We start from the raw sequence: 18,933 nt of genomic DNA on the forward strand, positions 1-18,933 counted from the left end.
GAAAATGGAAAGAAATTGATTTTGAAAACATATGATTGAAAAGATATGATTTGAAAAAGATTTGATTTTGAAAAAATTTTGAAAACTTGAAAAAAAATTTGAATTGAAAACAAAATCTTCCCTCTTGTGCCATCCTAGCGTTAAACGCCCAGAATGGTGCACATTCTGGCGTTTAACGCCCAAAGTTCTACCCTTTTGGGCGTTAAACGCCTAGCCAGGCACCCTGGCTGGCGTTTAAACGCCAGTTTTCCTTCTTCACTGGGCATTTTTGCATGTCCTTAGTCCTTTCTTGATCCTTAAAAATTCTAAGTTTGGTGTCTTCTTTGTGTTTTCCTTTAAGTTTTCGAAAATTTGTGTCTGATTTTCTAAAAATTCTAAGTTTGGTGTCATTTTGTTGTTTTTCTCTTTCCTCATTTCAAAAAAATTAAATCTTTTTCAAGATAATTTTCAATCATATCTTTTCAATTGCTAATTCCAAAATCTTTTTTTATTAACTAATTGATTTAGTTTTCAATTTGTTTTGATCTTATTTTTTTTAGTTTTCGAAATTTTATTTTATTTTATTTTAAATTTTTCGATCACCTTTAACAAAAAAAAATTTACTTTACTTGTGAATCCATATCATATTTCCTTTCTCCATCATGGACCTAAGTGGAATTGAACAGTCCAGAAGGACTCTGGGGTCATATGCTAACCCCATTACAGCTGCATATGGGAGTAGCATCTGTTTACCTCCCATTAAAGCAAGCAGCTTTGAGCTAAATCCTCAACTCATTATCATGGTGCAGCAAAATTGCCAGTATTCCGGTCTTCCACAGGAAGAACCTACTGAGTTTCTGGCACAATTCTTACAAATTACTGACACAGTACATGATAAAGAGGTGGATCAGGATGTCTACAGACTATTACTGTTTCCATTTGCTGTAAAAGATCAAGCTAAGAGGTGGTTGAATAACCAACCTACAGCAAGCATAAAGACATGGAAACAGTTATCAGACAAATTCCTGAATCAATTTTACCCTCCAAAAAGGATGACACAGCTAAGGCTGGACATCCAAGACTTTAAACAAGAGGATAATGAATCCCTTTATAATGCCTGGGAGAGGTATAGAGGTATGCTAAGCAAATGCCCCTCTGAAATGTTTTCAGAGTGGGTACAGTTAGACATCTTCTACTATGGGCTTACAGAAAAAGCTCAGATGTCTCTAGACCACTCATCTGGTGGATCTATACATATGAGGAAGACGATTGAAGAGGTTCAAGAGCTTATAGATACTGTTGCTAGAAATCAACATTTGTACTCTAGCAATGAGTTCTCTACAAAAGAAGAAGTCATGGCAGTAGCCACTGATCCTAATCCTCAAGAATAGATGGTTGAGCTTAATCAGCAATTACACCTGATGACAAAACAGTTAGCAGAATTTAAAGAGATGCTCCAAGAAACTAACATTGCTAACAAGAACATAGAATCACAGTTGAATCAGGCAAAACAGCAGTTGTCTAAACAGATAACAAAAGAATGCCAAGCAGTTCAACTGAGGAGTGGGAAGACATTGAATAACACTGCTCAAAGTAGCAAAAAGCCAATAAAGGAACAATTGACAGAGGATAACCAAACCACTGTCCAAAATCCCTCTGAGGACAGTAAGAGCCCAGAGAGGAATACTCTTGGCGTTCAAACGCTAGAAAAGGGGGGAAAGCTGGCGTTAAACGCCCATTCCCTGCCCAGTTCTGGCGTTCAAACGCCAGAAAAGGGGGAAAAGTTGGCGTTAAACGCCCATTTTTCACCCAATCCTGGCGTTCAAACGCCAATGGGGAATCAGACACTTGAGAGTGCTGATAGTAACCCCTCTAAAAAGGCTTCTCCAACCACTTCTGTAAGGAATAAACCTGCAGCAACTAAGGTTGAAGAATATAAAGCCAAGATGCCTTATCCTCAGAAACTCCGCCAAGCAGAACAGGATAAGCAATTTGCCCGCTTTGTAGACTATCTAAGGACTCTTGAAATAAAGATTCCGTTTGCAGAGGCACTTGAGCAAATACCCTCTTATGCTAAGTTCATGAAAGAGATCTTAAGTCATAAGAAGGATTGGAGAGAAACTGAAAAAGTGTTTCTCACTGAAGAATGCAGTGCAGTCATTCTGAAAAGCTTACCAGAAAAGCTTCAAGATCCAAGAAGCTTTATGATACCATGCATATTAGAAGGTGCTTGCACCAAGACAGCCCTGTGTGACCTTGGAGCAAGTATCAATCTAATACCTACATCCACTATCAGAAAGCTTGGGTTGACTGAAGAAGTCAAACCAACCCGGATATGTCTCCAACTTGCTGATGGCTCCATTAAATATCCATCAGGCATAATTGAGGACATAATTGTCAAGGTTGGGCCATTCGCCTTTCCAACTGACTTTGTAGTGCTGGAAATGGAGGAGCACAAGAGTGCAACTCTCATTCTAGGAAGACCTTTCCTAGCAACTGGACGAACTTTTATTGACGTACAAAAAGGGGAAGTAACCCTGAGAGTCAATGAGGATGAGTTCATGTTGAATGCTGTAAAAGCTATGCAGCATCCAGACACACCAAATGACTGCATGGGCGCTGACATTATTGACTCTTTGGTGGAAGAGATCAATATGACTGAAAGTCTAGAATCAGAGCTAGAGGACATCTTCAAGGATGTTCAGCCTGATCAGGAAGAACCAGAGGAAACAAAAGAATTTTTGAAAATTCCTCAGGAAGAGGATAAGCCTCCCAAACCTGAGCTCAAACCACTACCACCATCCCTGAAGTATGCATTTCTGGGAGAGGGTGACACTTTTCCAGTGATCATAAGCTCTGCTTTAAATCCACAGGAAGAGGAAGCACTGATTCAAGTGCTAAGGACACACAAGACAGCTCTTGGGTGGTCCATAAGTGATCTTAAGGGCAGTAGCCCAGCAAGATGCATGCACAAGATCCTATTAGAGGATAATGCCAAACCAGTGGTTCAACCACAAAGGCGGCTAAATCCGGCCATGAAGGAGGTGGTGCAGAAAGAGGTCACTAAATTACTAGAGGCTGGAATTATTTATCCTATTTCTGATAGCCCCTGGGTGAGCCCTGTCCAAGTTGTCCCCAAGAAGGGAGGCATGACAGTGGTTCATTGATGAGCGGATAATTTATATGCTTTTTGGCATTGTTTTTAGTATGTTTTTAGTATGTTTTAGTTAGTTTTTAGTATATTTTTATTAGTTTTTAGTTAAAATTCACTTTTTTGGACTTTACTATGAGTTTGTGTATTTTTCTGTGATTTCAGGTATTTTCTGGCTGAAATTGAGAGACTTGAGCAAAAATCTGATTCAGAGACTGAAAAGGACTGCAGATGCTGTTGGATTCTGACTTCCCTGCACTCGAAGTGGATTTTCTGGAGCTGTAGAAGCCCAATTGGCGCGCTCTCAACGGCGTTGGAAAGTAGACATTCTGGGCTTTCCAGCAATGTATAATAGTCCATACTTTGCCCGAGATTTGATGGCCTAAACCGGCGTTCCAAATCAGCTCAAAAATGCCCAGCGTTTAACGCCGGAACTGGCACAAGAATGGGAGTTAAATGCCCAAACTGGCACAAAAGCTGGCGTTTAACTCCAAGAGAAGTCTCTACACAAAAATGCTTCAATGCTCAGCCCAAGCACACACCAAGTGGGCCCGGAAGTGGATTTTTATGTCATTTACTCATTTCTGTAAACCCTAGGCTACTAGTTCTCTACAAATAGGACCTTTTACTATTGTATTTTCATCTTTTGATCACTTCAGATCTCTAGATCATCTTTGGACGCCTAGTTCTTAGATCATTGGGAGGCTGGCCATTCGGCCATGCCTAGACCTTGTTCTTATGTATTTTCAACGGAGGAGTTTCTACACACCATAGATTAAGGTGTGGAGCTCTGCTGTACCTCGAGTATTAATGCAATTACTATTGTTCTTCTATTCAATTCGGCTTATTCTTATTCCAAGATATTCATTCGTACTCAAGAACTTGATGAATGTGATGATTATGTGACGCTCATCATCATTCTCACTTATGAACGCGTGCCTGACAACCACTTCCGTTCTACAAGCAAACAAGGCTTGAATGTTTATCTCTTGGATCCCTTAATCGGAATCTTCATGGTATAAGCTAGAATTGATGGCGGCATTCAAGAGAATCCGGAAGGTCTAAACCTTGTCTGTGGTATTCTGAGTAGGATTCAATGATTGAATGACTGTGACGAGCTTCAAACTCGCGATTGTGGGGCGTTAGTGACAGACGCAAAAGAATCACTGAATTCTATTCCGACATGATCGAGAACCGACAGCTAGATAGCCATGCCGTGACAGGGTGCGTTGAACATTTCCACTGAGAGGACGGGACTGTAGCCATTGACAACGGTGATGCCCAACATACAGCTTGCCATGGAAAGGAGTAAGAAGGATTGGATGAAGACAGTAGGAAAGCAGAGAGACGGAAGGGACAAAGCATCTCCATTCGCTTATCTGAAGTTCTCACCAATGAATTGCATAAGTATCTCTATCCTCTATTTTATGTTTCATTCATAAATCATTCATAACCATTTGAATCTGCCTGACTAAGATTTGCAAGGTGACCATAGCTTGCTTCATACCAACAATCTCCGTGGGATCGACCTTTACTCGCGTAAGGTTTATTACTTGGACGACCCAGTGCACTTGCTGGTTAGTTGTGCAAAGTTGTGAAATTATGTTTATACCATGGTATTGAGCACCAAGTTTTTGGATTCATTACCGGGGATTATTTGAGTTGTGAAAAGTAGAGATCACAATTTCGTGCACCATTCATAATAAAAAAATGAACTGGTTCCTACAAGAACAGTTATAGGGTGGCGTATGTGTATTGACTACAGAAGGCTCAATACAGCCACCAGAAAGGATCATTTTTCTTTACCATTCATAGACCAAATGCTAGAAAGACTAGCTGGTCATGATTATTACTGCTTTTTGGATGGCTATTCAGGTTACAACCAAATTGCAGTAGATCCTCAAGGCCAAGAGAAAACAGCATTCACCTGTCCTTCTGGCGTGTTTGCCTACAGGAGAATGCCTTTTGGTCTGTATAATGCTCCTGCAACTTTTCAGAGATGCATGCTATCCATCTTCTCTGATATGGTGGAGAAATTCCTGGAAGTCTTCATGGATGACTTCTCAGTATATGGAGACTCATTCAGCTCTTGTCTTAACCACCTAGCACTTGTCCTGAAAAGGTGCCAAGAGACTAACCTGGTTTTAAACTGGGAGAAATGTCACTTTATGGTGACTGAAGGAAGTGTCCTTGGGCATAAAATTCAAGTAAGGGAATAGAGGTGGATAAGGCAAAGGTAGAGGTAATTGAAAAATTACCACCACCTGCCAATGTTAAGGCAATCAGAAGCTTTCTGGGGCATGCAGGATTCTACAGAAGGTTTATAAAGGATTTTTCGAAAATTGCAAAACCTCTGAGCAACCTGCTAGCTGCTGACACACCATTTGTGTTTGACATACAGTGTCTGTAGGCATTTGAGACCCTGAAAGCCAAGCTGGTCACAGCACCAGTCATCTCTGCACCAGACTGGACATTGCCATTCGAACTAATATGTGATGACAGTGACCATGCCATTGGTGCAGTGTTGGGATAGAGGCATAACAAGCTTCTGCACGTCATTTATTATGCCAGCCGTGCTCTAAATGATGCACAGAAGAATTACACAACCACAGAAAAAGAGTTACTTGCAGTGGTCTATGCCATTGACAAGTTTAGATCCTATCTAGTAGGATCAAAGGTGATTGTGTACACTAACCATGCTGCTCTTAAGTACTTACTCACAAAGCAGGATTCAAAACCCAGGCTCATAAGATGGGTGTTGCTTCTGCAAGAGTTTGATATAGAAATAAGAGACAGAAAAGGGACAGAGAACCAAGTAGCTGATCATCTGTCCCGAATAGAACCAGTAGCTGGGGCGTCCTTCCCTTCTACTGAGATCTCTGAGACCTTCCCAGATGAGCAACTTTTTGCCATTCAGGAAGCTCCATGGTTTGCAGATATTGCAAATTATAAAGCTGTGAGGTTCATACCCCAGGAGTATAGCAGTGTGCAAAGAAAGAAATTAATTTCAGATGCCAAGTACTACCTATGGGATGAGCCATATCTCTTTAAGAGATGTGCAGACGGAATGATCCACAGATGTGTGCCCAAGGAGGAAGCACAAAGGATCCTATGGCACTGCCATAGATCACAGTATGGGGGACATTTCGGAAGTGAGCGAACAGCCACTAAGGTCCTCCAATGTGGCTTCTACTGGCCTACTCTCTATAGAGATGCCCGAGAGTTTGTGCGTAACTGTGACAGTTGCCAAAGAGCTGGTAACTTACCTCACGGATACGCCATGCCTCAACAAGGGATCTTAGAGATTGAATTGTTTGATGTATGGGGTATTGACTTCATGGGTCCGTTCCCACCATCATACTCAAACGCTTACACTCTGGTGGCAGTGGACTATGTATCTAAATGGGTAGAAGCAATTGCTACACCCACTAATGATATTAAGACCGTGCTGAAATTCCTCCAGAAACACATCTTCAGCAGATTTAGTGTTCCCAGAGTCCTAATCAGTGACGGAGGCACTCATTTCTGCAACAAACAGCTGTACTCTGCTATGGTCCGATATGGAATTAGCCACAAAGTAGCAACTCCGTATCATCCACAGACAAATGGGCAAGCTGAAGTCTTTAATAGAGAGCTAAAAAGAATCCTAGAACGGACTGTAATTGCCCGTAGAAAGGATTCGGCAAAGAGCTTGGATGATGCTCTGTGGGCATACAGAACAGCATTCAAGACTCCAATAGGAACCTCTCCATACCAACTTGTGTATGGCAAGGCCTGTCATCTGCCCGTGGAACTGGAACATAAAGCCTACTGGGCAACCAGATTCCTAAACCTGGATGCTAAGTTAGCTAGTGAAAAAAGATTACTCCAGCTAAATAAGCTAGATGAATTTAGACTCAGTGCCTTTGAAAATGCAAAAATTTATAAGGAAAAGGCAAAGAAATGGCATGACAAGAAGTTGTCATCCAGAGTCTTTGAGCCAGGACAAAAAGTTCTGCTCTTCAACTCTAGGCTCAGACTGTTCCCAGGAAAACTTAAATCCCGGTGGAGGGGTCCGTATGTGATTACAGGAGTGTCACCATATAGATATGTTGAGCTTCAGGATACTGATTCTGACAAAAAGTTCATTGTTAATGGACAGAGGATCAAGCATTATCTTGAAAGCAACTTTGAGCAAGAATGCTCAAAACTGAGGCTTGAATGATTCTCAATGAAGGTCCAGCTAAAGACAATAAAGAAGCGCTTGCTGGGAGGCAACCCAGTCATTAGCAGGTTATCTGTTTTGTTTAATCAAAGTTTGATACATATTCTCAAAGGGCAATCATCAAAATTGAAGGAATTCATAGAGTTACAGAAGGATTCAGTGCAAAAAGCAGAGAAAAGGAGCTTGCTGGCGAAAAAACGCCAGTAAGGGGTATTTTGGGCGTTAAACGCCAGAATGGGCACCATTCTGGGCGTTTAACGCCAGGTGTGCAGCATCCTGGGCGTTTAGCAAAACGCCCAGTGATGAAGGGGTTTCTGGCATTTAACGCCAGCCAGGGTACCTGGCTGGGCGTTAAACGCCCAAATTGGCCAACATTTGGGCGTTAAACGCCAGAATGGATACCATTCTGGGCGTTTAACGCCAGAAAGGTGGGAGACAGAGATTTTGCTTTCCACTTCAAATTTTTTCAAACCTTCCTGTTTTGATCCATAATTTTCTACATAAATACATTTCAAACCTTCCTCATTCACCTTCAAATTTTCAAAATTAAAATCATTCTTCAAATATCTTTCAAATCCTTCCCAAATCTTCTTCAAAAAACTCAAATATCTCTCAATTTCTTTCCATATCTTCTCAAATCTCCTTCAAAATTTTTGAACTCTCTCTCCCTTCCTTATAAATATATGTTCGGCCACACCCCTTTTCCCCACCATTCGAATTTGCTCTCCTCCTCTCTCTCCTCTTTCCTTTCTTTTGCTTGAGGACAAGCAAACCTCTAAGTTTGGTGTGTTTTTCCGTGATCACTAAGTTAAGGCTCATCAAGATCATGGCCCCCAAAGGAAAACAAACCAATTCAAGAGGCAAGAAAGAGAATGCTCCAAAAGACCTTTGGAGTCAAGAGAAGTTCTTAACCAAAGAACATGCAGACCATTACCACAAAATAATGGGTCAAAGGTCAGTGATCCCAGAAGTTAAATTTGATCTGAAAGAAGATGAATATCCGGAGATCCAAGAGCAAATTCGAAACAGAGGATGGGAAGTTCTAACCAACCCTGAGACAAAGGTTGGGAGAAATATGGTTCAGGAATTCTACTCAAATCTGTGGCTGACAGATAAGCAGAGAATGACTGGAACCGCTTTTCATACCTACAGAACCATGGTCAGAGGGAGAATTATTTACTTCCATTTGGACAAAATAAGAGAGGTCTTCAAATTACCTCAACTACAAGATGATCCTGAATCCTTTAATAGGAGAATGGTGAGAGTAGATAAGGGGTTGGATTAAGTTCTAGAGGACATATGCTTCCCTGGAACCAAGTGGATGACCAATTCAAAAGGTGTCCCAAACCAACTCAAGAGGGTAGATCTCAAACCAGTTGCAAGAGGCTGGTTGGACTTCATAGGGCGTTCTATCTTGCCCATTAGTAACCGTTCTGAGGTTACTATCAAGGGAGCAGTGATGATTCATTGTATTATGCTGGGAAAAGAAGTGGAGATTCATCATCTGATTGCTTGTGAGATTTACACAATTGCAAACAAGAACTCCACACTTGAAGCCAAAACCGAACCAACTTTCTTCCTCCTTCAACAAACCGGTTCAGCCACACAGAGAGAGAAGAGATAACCATGCATTAACCAACATGCAATTACCTCTAGTCCTTTCTTGATCATCAACCTTCATCAATCCGGGCTCTCCATCCTTGGCTTGCTCTCCAAGATGGATTTCTGGCCCTTGATGCCTCATGATGATGATGACTTCATCTGCTTCAAACTCTGCCTCCAACCATCACTTCGCCACTCTAGCTACTCCCTGTGGTGGTTGGTCAGATTCGAAGACAAGCCATGCTCCAAGAATCTCCCTTAGCTGGCTGAATCTTCTTCTTCTATTTTGAGCATGAAAGGCTCAAGATAGCTTTACCAAATCTAACCACATTTGGTAAGCATCCTAGCCACAGCTCATCTTTCTTTTGGTATGTTTTCTTGCCATCATTAGCTTGATGGTCTTGATGCATGCTTCTCTTTCCTTTTCTTCGTTGAAGAACACGGCCTCCATTGTTTCCTGGACAAGGACCGAATAGAGAAGAAGAAAGAGATGAGAGAGAATGAAAGAAATCTGAAGAGAAGAAAAGTAATGCAAAGAAGTTAAACAATTAATTAGGCATAGCTTGCTTTTACTTCCCTTAGCATAGAGTGGCGTGTTTGACATAACACCCATCAATCAATTCAGCTGTATTTTCTCTCTCATGTTCCCCATGCATTAATTAACAATGTAATAGATTTTGAAATCCATCACTTTGTTAAAGCTTGGTTCCGTTGGAAGCATTATGCTTTCATTTTTCTTTTATTTCGGACCAAGCATGGAAGCTATTCTCTTTAGTATGATTTTGGGCTTGTGACAGAATGATCAAAGCTGGCCCATTTAATAAGCATTTGCTTTCCTGATAAAATTGTGTAACGGATCAAGCATGGAAAGCAAACAATAGAGCATTGGGCCTGCAACATTATTATTTATTCTGGCCCATTAATATAAAATTTCAGCCTCATGATATAATGTATGCATCAAGGCTAATTGTTGGGCTTAAGTCAGAAACTCCTTTCTCGGCCCAACATAAAATCTGCAACAAAATTATTAATCAAAAAATGTTAAATGAAAGTCAGATTAATAATTTTGCAATTATTTATTTTAATAATGTTTTAGTCATCACAAGTATTATTTTTAGAGTTTTCCAAACTCATCAATATATATATATATATATAATAAAGTTGTGATCCAAGGCAAAAAGAGTGTGCTCAAGAACCCTGGACACCTCTACAAAGCTGAGTCATAATCTGAAAAGGTTCACCCAAGTATGTGTCTGTGGCATATATGTATCTGGTGGTAATACTGGAAGACAGAGTGCTTTGGGCCACAGCCAAGACTCATAAAGTAGCTATGTTCAAGAATCATCATACTTAATTAGGAGAATCAATAACACTATCTGAGTTCTGAGTTCCTATAGATGCCAATCATTCTAAACTTCAAAGAATAAAGTGAGATGCCAAAACTGTTCAAAAGTAAAAAGCTACTAGTCCCGCTCATCTAATTGGAGCTAAGTTTCTTTGATATTTTGGAGTCTATAGTATATTCTCTTCTTTTTATTTTGATTTTCAGTTGCTTGGGGACAAGCAACAATTTAAGTTTGGTGTTGTGATGAGCGGATAATTTATACGCTTTTTGGCATTGTTTTTAGTATGTTTTTAGTATATTTTAGTTAGTTTTTATTACTTTTTTATTAGTTTTTAGTTAACATACACTTTTCTGGACTTTACTATGAGTTTGTGTGTTTTTCTGTGATTTCAGGTATTTTCTGGCTGAAATTGAGGGACCTGAGCAAAAATCTGATTCAGAGCCTGAAAAGGACTGCAGATGCTATTGGATTCTGACCTCCCTGCACTAAGTTTTTGTGGTCACACAAGGCCTTCTTGAAGATCATGGTGCCTATGGCACAAGGTATTGAGAACTTCCCAGGATCTTGTATCTTTTAAGGTAATTTCTGCCTAGACAAGTCATCCAGTTCTTTGGTGAGCAAAGGAGGTTCGTTCTCCCAAGTCTCATTACCAAATAACTTGTCATTTAGCTTCATGATTGCTCCAAGGTACTTAGCAACTTGCTCTTCAGTGATATATTGATCCTCTTCAGAGGAAGAATACTCATCAGAGCTCATGAATGGCAGAAGCAAATCCAGTGGAATCTCTATGGTCTCATTATGAGCCTCAGATTCCCATGGTTCCTCATTAGGGAACTCATTGGAGGCCAGTGGACGTCCATTGAGGTCTTCCTCAGTGGCGTTCACTGCCTCTTCCTCCTCTCCAAATTCGGCCATGTTGATGGCCTTGCATTCTCCTTTGGATTTTCTTCTGTATTGCTTGGAAGAGTACTAGGAGGGAGTTTAGTAACTTTCTTACTCAGCTGACCCACTTGTGCCTCCAAGTTTCTAATGGAGGACCTTGTTTCAGTCATGAAACTTTGAGTGGTTTTGATTAGATCAGAGACCATGTTTGCTAAGTCAGAGTGGCTCTGCTTAGAATTCTCTGTCTGTTGCTGAGAAGATGGTGGAAAAAGCTTGCCATTGCTAAACCTGTTTCTTCCACCATTATTGCTGTTAAAACCTTGTTGAGGTCTCTGTTGATCCTTCCATGAGAGATTTGGATGATTTCTCCATGAAGAATTATAGGTGTTTCCATAGGGATCTCCCATGTAATTCACCTCTTCCATTGAAGGGTTCTCAGGATCATAAGCTTCTTCTTCAGATGAAGCATCCTTAGTACTGCCTGGTGCAGCTTGTATTCAAGACAGACTTTAAGAAATCATATTGACTTGCTGAGTCAATATTTTGTTCTGAGCTAATATGGCATTCAGAGTATCAATCTCAAGAACTCCTTTCTTCTGATTCGTCCCATTGTTCACAGGATTCCTTTCAGATGTGTACATGAATTGGTTATTTGCAACCATTTCGATGAGTTCTTGAGCTTCTTCAGATGAAGAGATCCTCCAGCAGAGCTGTCCAATGACATCTTGGACAGTTCAGACAGACCATCATAGAAGATTCCTATGATGCTCCATTCAGAAAGCATGTCAGAAGGACATTTTCTGATCAATTGTTTGTATCTTTCCCAAGCTTCATAGAGGGATTCACCTTCCTTCTGTCTGAAGGTTTGGACTTCCACTCTAAGCTTACTCAATTTTTGAGGTGGAAAGAACTTTGCTAAGAAGGCATTGACTAGCTTTTCCCAAGAGTTCAGGCTTTCTTTAGGTTGTGAGTCCAACCATATCCTAGCTCTGTCTCTTACAGCAAAAGGGAATAGCATAAGTCTGTAGACCTCAGGGTCAACCCCATTAGTCTTGACAGTGTCACAGATTTGCAAGAACTCAACTAAAAACTGATGAGGATCTTCCAATGGAAGTCCATGGAACTTGCAATTCTGTTGCATTAGAGAAACTAATTGAGGCTTAAGCTCAAAGTTGTTTGCTCAAATGGCAGGGATAGAGATGCTTCTCCCATAGAAGTTGGGAGTAGGTGCAGTGAAGTCACCCAGCACCTTCCTTGCATTGTTGGCATTGTTGTTATTTTTGGCTGCCATGGGTTCTTCTTCTTTGAAGATTTCTGTTAGGTTCTCTACAGAGAGTTGTGCCTTAGCTTCTCTTAGCTTTCGCTTCAAGGTCCTTTCAGGTTTAGGATCAGCCTCAACAAGAATGCTTTTGTCTTTGCTCCTGCTCATATGAAAGAGAAGAGAACAAGAAAATATGGAATCCTCTATGTCACAGTATAGAGATTCCTTGAGGTGTTAGAGGAAAAAAAAAAGAAGGATAGGTAGAAGAATTCGAACTTATCAAAAGAGATGGAGTTTGAATTGTTCATTGAGGAGGAGTGTTAGTCCATAAATAGAAGGATGTGAGAAGAGGGGAAGAAATTTTCGAAAATTAAGTAAAATATTTTAAAAACATTTTGAAAGACACTAATTGATTTTTGAAAACCAAGAGTGGAAAAGAAATCAAGTGATTTTTTAAAAAGATTTTGAAATTAGAAATCAAAAAGATATGATTGAAAACTATTTTGAAAAAGATGTGATTGGAAGATATGATTGAAAAGTTATGGTTTTAAAAAGATGTGATTGAGAAGATATGATTTGAAAAACAATTTAAAAATATTTGATTTTAAAATTAATGACTTGGCTAACAAGGAAAGATATGATTCAAACATTAAACCTTTCTCAACAGAAAAGACAACATACTTGAAATGTTGAATCAAATCATTAATTGATAGCAAGTATTTTTAAAAATGGAAAGAAATTGATTTTGAAAAATATTTGATTGAAAAGATTTGATTTGAAAAAGATTTGATTTTGAAAAGATTTTGAAAACTTGAAAAAAATTTGAGTTAAAAATAAAATCTTCCCTCTTGTGCCATCCTGGCATTAAACGCCCAGAATGGTGCACATTCTGGCGTTTAACGCCCAAAACACTACCCTTTTGGGCGTTAAACGCCCAGCCAGGCACCTTGGCTGGCGTTTAAACGCCAGTTTGCCCTTCTTCACTGGGCGTTTTGAACGCCCAGCTTCTTCTGTGTAATTCCTCTGCTGTATGTTCTGAATCTTCAATTCTCTGTATTATTGACTTGAAAAGACACAAGTTAAAATTTTTTTTGGATTTTTAATAATGCAACTAAAATCAAATAATAATGCATGCAAGACACCAAACTTAGCAGTTTGTATACTACTGACACTAACAAAATGAGAATGCATATGAGAAACAACAAAATACTCAAGTCAAGAGAATTCAAAGATCAGAGCAATGAAATCATCAAGAACAACTTGAAGATCACTTAAGACAAATGAATGAATGCAATAAGAACAGAAACATGCAATTGACACCAAACTTAACATGAGACACTAGACTCAACAAGAAACATACAATATTTTTGGTTTTTATGGTTTTGTAAATTTTTTTTGGATTTTTCGAAAATTAAGTGGAAAAGAAAATAAAGATATCAAAATTCTTAATGAGAATTCCAGGAATCATGCAATGTTAGTCTAAAGCTTTAGTCTAAAGGAATTAGACATGGCTAGCCAAGCTTTAGCAGGACATTACATTCAAGAGCTAAATTGATGAGAATCAATCAGCTTTGGTGATGATAAGAACATCACCTTGAAACACTAGAATTCATTCTTAAGAACTCTGAAGAAAGATACCTAATCTAAGCAACAAGATGAACCGTCAGTTGTCCAAACTCAACAATCCCCGGCAACGGCGCCAAAAACTTGGTGCGCGAAATTGTGATCTCTACTTTTCACAACTCAAACAATCCCCGGTAATGGCTCCAAAAACTTGGTGCTCAATACCATGGTCTAAACATAATTTCACAACTTCGCACAACTAACCAGCAAGTGCACTGGGTCGTCCAAGTAATAAACCTTACGCGAGTAAGGGTCGATCCCACGGAGTTTGTTGGTATGAAGCAAGCTATGGTCATCTTGTAAATCTCAGTCAGGCAGATTCAAATGGTTATGGATGATATATGAATAAAGCATAAAATAAAGATAGAGATACTTATGTAATTCATTGGTGAGAATTTCAGATAAGTGTATGGAGATGCTCAGTCCCTTCCGTCTCTCTATTTTCCTACTGTCTTCATCCAATCCTTCTTACTCCTTTCCATGGCAAGCTGTATGTTGGGCATCACCGTTGTTAGTGGCTACAGTCCCGTCCTCTCAGTGAAAATGTTCAACGCACCCTGTCACGAAAGGTTCTATTTGTAGAGAACTAGTAGCCTAGGGTTTACAAAGATGAGTAAATGACATAAAAATCCACTTCCGGGCCCACTTGGTGTGTGCTTGGGCTGAGCATTGAAGCTTTCATGTGTAGAGACTTTTCTTGGAGTTAAACGCCAGCTTTTGTGTCAGTTTGGGCGTTTAACTCCCATTCTTGTGCCAGTTCCGGCGTTTAACGCCGGGCAGTTTTGAGCTGATTTGGAACGCCGGTTTGGGCCATCAAATCTTGAGCAAAGTATGGACTATTATATATTTCTGGAAAGCCCAGGATGTCTACTTTATAACACCGTTGAGAGCGCGCCAATTGGGCTTCTGTAGCTCCGGAAAATCTACTTCGAGTGTAGGGAGGTCAGAATCCAACAACATCTGCAGTCCTTTTCAGCCTCTGAATCAGATTTTTGCTCAGGTCCCTCAATTTCAGCCAGAAAATACCTGAAATCATAGAAAAACACACAAACTCATAGTAAAGTCCAGAAAAGTGAATTTTAACTAAAAACTAATAAAAATATACTAAAAACTAACTAAAACATACTAAAAACATACTAAAAACAATGCCAAAAAGCGTACAAATTATCCGCTCATCAATCTCCTCATCCCTTTTCCAAGGCTCAAAGGAGATCCAATTATGGAGAGTTTCTTTTCCAAGACAACTAACCAATTGAATTAAGATCGAAAGCTTTCTAATAAGATCAAGAGAAAAGAAAGAAGAAGAATGAAAACTATAATTGATCCATCAAATTACAACAGAGCTCCCTAACCCAATGAAAAGGGGTTTAGTTGTTCATAGCTCTAGAAATGAAAAATGGCAGAAAAGAAGAATCCATGCTAAAAGTGCAGAAAAGTAAATCTATAGAGAGTAGTTTCCAAAAGTGCTAAGCCCTCTCTAGTTCAAAACTACTCGTATATGTACTACTCCTCTTGATCTTCTAGTGAGTTCTTCAAGTCTTGGATGTGGGCTCTGGATCTTGAGTTGAAGCAGTTCTTATCTTTAGTGGGCCCAAGTTGCAGAGAAATATGAATTAGGCTTGGGTATTTAGTAAGATTTAACGTTGAGTGCCATTGTGGGTTCGAGAACGTTAGTGGCATTCACTTTTTCCACTAACGTTCCAACCTCATATATCCACGTTAAATCCAACGTTAGTGGTCTTAACGTGACCACTAACATTGCTTTCTCAAAATTTGGCCAACATTATTGGGACTCACTTTTCTCAATAACGTTGGCTTATACCCCTTCGCGAACGTTAATGGGAATGACTTTTTCCATTAACGTTGCTTAGTGCCCTTTGTTCCTACGTTAGAGTCCACGTTAGTATAGCTAACGTGACTCTTAACGTAGGTGTGATTTACCTTCGAGAGCGTTAGTGACACTTACCTTTGTCACTAACGCTCCAAATGCCAAATTCTCTACGTTGGAACTCACGTTAACTAAGTTAACGTGGCTCTTAACGTAGTAGTGATGCCATCTTCCAACGTTAGTGACAAAAGTGAGTGTCACTAACGTTGGCTCTTTGATCTCAACTCCACGTTAACTTTCACGTTAATGGTCTTAACGTGAAAGTTAACGTAGGCAATGCTAGTTGGTCCAACGTTAGTGACAAAAGTGAGTGTCACTAACGTTGGCTTTTGTTCTCCTCTTCCACGTTAGAGTTCACGTTAACTAAGTTAATGTGACTCTTAACGTGGATCAATGCCAAGTTCTCCAACGTTATTGGAGTTCACGTTTTCTCTTAACGTGGAGTTTCTCTTTTTCTTCTACGTTAACTACCACGTTAACTTAGTTAACATGGCAGGTAACGTGAGCTTTGGATGGCTTCGCAGGCGTTATTGGTGATCACTTTTCTCATTAACGTTGCAAGCTTTACCATTCCACGTTAGTGTTCACGTTAACTAGGTTAACGTGAATACTAACGTGGTTCTTCCTTGCCTCCTTTGCCCTGAAATCAAGCAATTAAAGTGCATCAAAGCTCTAGCCAAAGTCATGAGATTATGCATCATCAATTTATCATGCAATTCTAGCAAAATACTCATGAAATTATGCAAAGTTCACAAAAGTTGCTTGAATTAAGGTGTAAGTGTAATTTCATCCAAAACTTGCCTTATTCACTAAGAAAATGCATGAAACTACCCTAAAACAGTAAAGAAAAGGTCAGTGAAACTGGCCTAGATGCCCTGGCATCACAATACCAAACTTAAAGCTTGCTTGTCCCTAAGCAACTACTGAAGCATAAGAAGAATGAAATGAAAGAACAAGAAGATAAAATAGAAGTAGCATTCCTGGTTTATGGGTTTTCATGCATAGCAACTTAGGTTCTTTCCCTTTAGGTTTCAAGCCTTTATCAACTCCTTAGTCACTTTCTTGATTGCATCCTTTGAGACTTCTTTCTTAGTGATCCTTCCTTCTTTTTCAAAGTTTATTTTTTTTTTCTTTTTGCTAAGTGTTTTGTAAGAGGGCGACTCTTTATGATAAGCTTTCAGCCAACACTCCCAAACCAGTTGGTTTAAGGTGCTAGGTGTTAAGACACCCCTAAGGGCTTACTCCCTCAAGTCTCTTTCCCTCATACATACACACCACAGGCACATGGTTTGTTATTTTCCTTTCTTGAGACCTTGGTGTGCAGCACCTCTTTGGGTTACCAAGTGTCTTGTAGCAAAGGTTACTCTTGATAGTAGACTTTAAGCTGATAATCCCGGATTAGTTAATCCAAGTTACCAAGTGATAAGGCACCCCTAAGAGCTTATTCATCCAAGTATATCCCTTGTACATAAACACCACAGACACATGCCTCAATCTTGAAACCCTTGGTGCCTAGCATTGTTTCTTTTCTTATTGTGTTTCTTTTTTTTCACTTTTATTGCTCTTTCTCTTTTTTTATTGGGATCTTATTGTTTAGCTAGTCTCAAAGGGTGTGTCTCAAACATAGGACTCAGGATAGATAGTTGCTTTCTTTCCTTACTTGGTGAACTAACTTAGCTTACTAATCAACCTACAAATATTCAGAATGCAATTCACAACATAACTCCACTCTTGTTCTTTTCATAACATTTTCTTTTTGATTAACTTAAAGAGACAGGCATACAAGTAAGAAAGATGAAAGTGAACATTCAAGACATTAGGCTAGTGATGGTGTTTTTGCGGAAAACGAATTTTCCAAACACATAGATCTAACCGGCAAGTATACCGGGTCGCATCAAGTAGTAATAACTCACAAGAGTGAGGTCGATCCCACAGGGATTGATGGATCAAGCAATTTTAGTGGGTGATTAGTTTAGTCAAGCTAACATTGAGTGAATTGTGTGAAGTGTAGCCAACAGAAAGTAAATGGCAGAAATCTTAAAGATGCAGAAAGTAAATTGGCAAGTAACTTAAAGAGCAAGAAATGTAAATTGCAAGAATCTTAAATGACAAGAAATGTAAATTGCATTAAATGTAAAGGGGAATGGGTGCAGAAAATTTAAAGGAAAGCAATAAGCAACACTTAGAATAATTGCAGAATAATTAAATTGCATGAAAATTAAAAGGACTTGGGTGCTGGGAATTAAAATTCAACAAGAGAATGTAAGGAGCAATCAAGTAGAAGAGTTACTTGCAACAAATCTTAAACAGAAAGCAGAATTGCTTGAAGAAGCAAACAGAAATTAAATTCAGTTTAATTGCCAAATGAGATTGAAGATCTCAGGAAATCAAAGAGACTAGAGAACAAGTCTAGATCTCAATTCCTTCCTTGATCCAACCAAGAACAATTGCAGAAGAAAAGAAGATAAATGAATTGCAGTATTAAAAGAGAAGATGAAGCAGTATGTGAATTTCAATTATGCAGAAAAAGTGAACAAGAGATCTCAAGGTGAGAATGAAACAGAATTCCTCCAATCTCACTCAAGATTCAAAACAGAAAAAGAAAACCAAGAGAGAGAGCTCTCAAATCCTAATATTCCCTAGTGGGTCTCGCCTTTTTCTAATGGAGCTCCCCTACAAAGATGAAAATGATGCCTTTATATAGGCTTTACAAAGTGAAAAATGAAAATGAAATTAAAACAAATTAAAAATAAAAATCCTAATTTAATTGATCCATGTGCCTTTGAGTGATGATGTGGGCTTAGCTTGCTTTGGATTTGAGGAGAAATGGGTTTGGTTGGCCTTGATTCAATTTGGTGAGGAATTGAATTAAATTGAATTTTGATTGATTTTTGACCCATGACACTCCCAGGAGGCTGCCCTGCCCTTGTGGAGGGCAGGGCAGAAAATTGGTGCATGGTGGTGCGTCCGTGGTGCAAGCTGGTGCGGCCTTGGTGC

General features: G+C 39.4%; 1 non-coding gene across 1 annotated transcript; it reads left to right on the top strand.

The window, feature by feature from the left end:
- Positions 1-11,942: 11,942 nt before the first annotated feature.
- LOC130970908 (small nucleolar RNA R71) lies at positions 11,943-12,050 on the top strand. The gene has a single exon (XR_009082153.1). It is a non-coding gene; the product is annotated as a small nucleolar RNA R71 (small nucleolar RNA).
- Positions 12,051-18,933: the final 6,883 nt, after the last annotated feature.

Source organism: Arachis stenosperma, chromosome 3, assembly GCF_014773155.1.
Source record: "Arachis stenosperma cultivar V10309 chromosome 3, arast.V10309.gnm1.PFL2, whole genome shotgun sequence".
In the NCBI taxonomy this organism is placed as follows: Eukaryota; Viridiplantae; Streptophyta; class Magnoliopsida; order Fabales; family Fabaceae; genus Arachis; species Arachis stenosperma.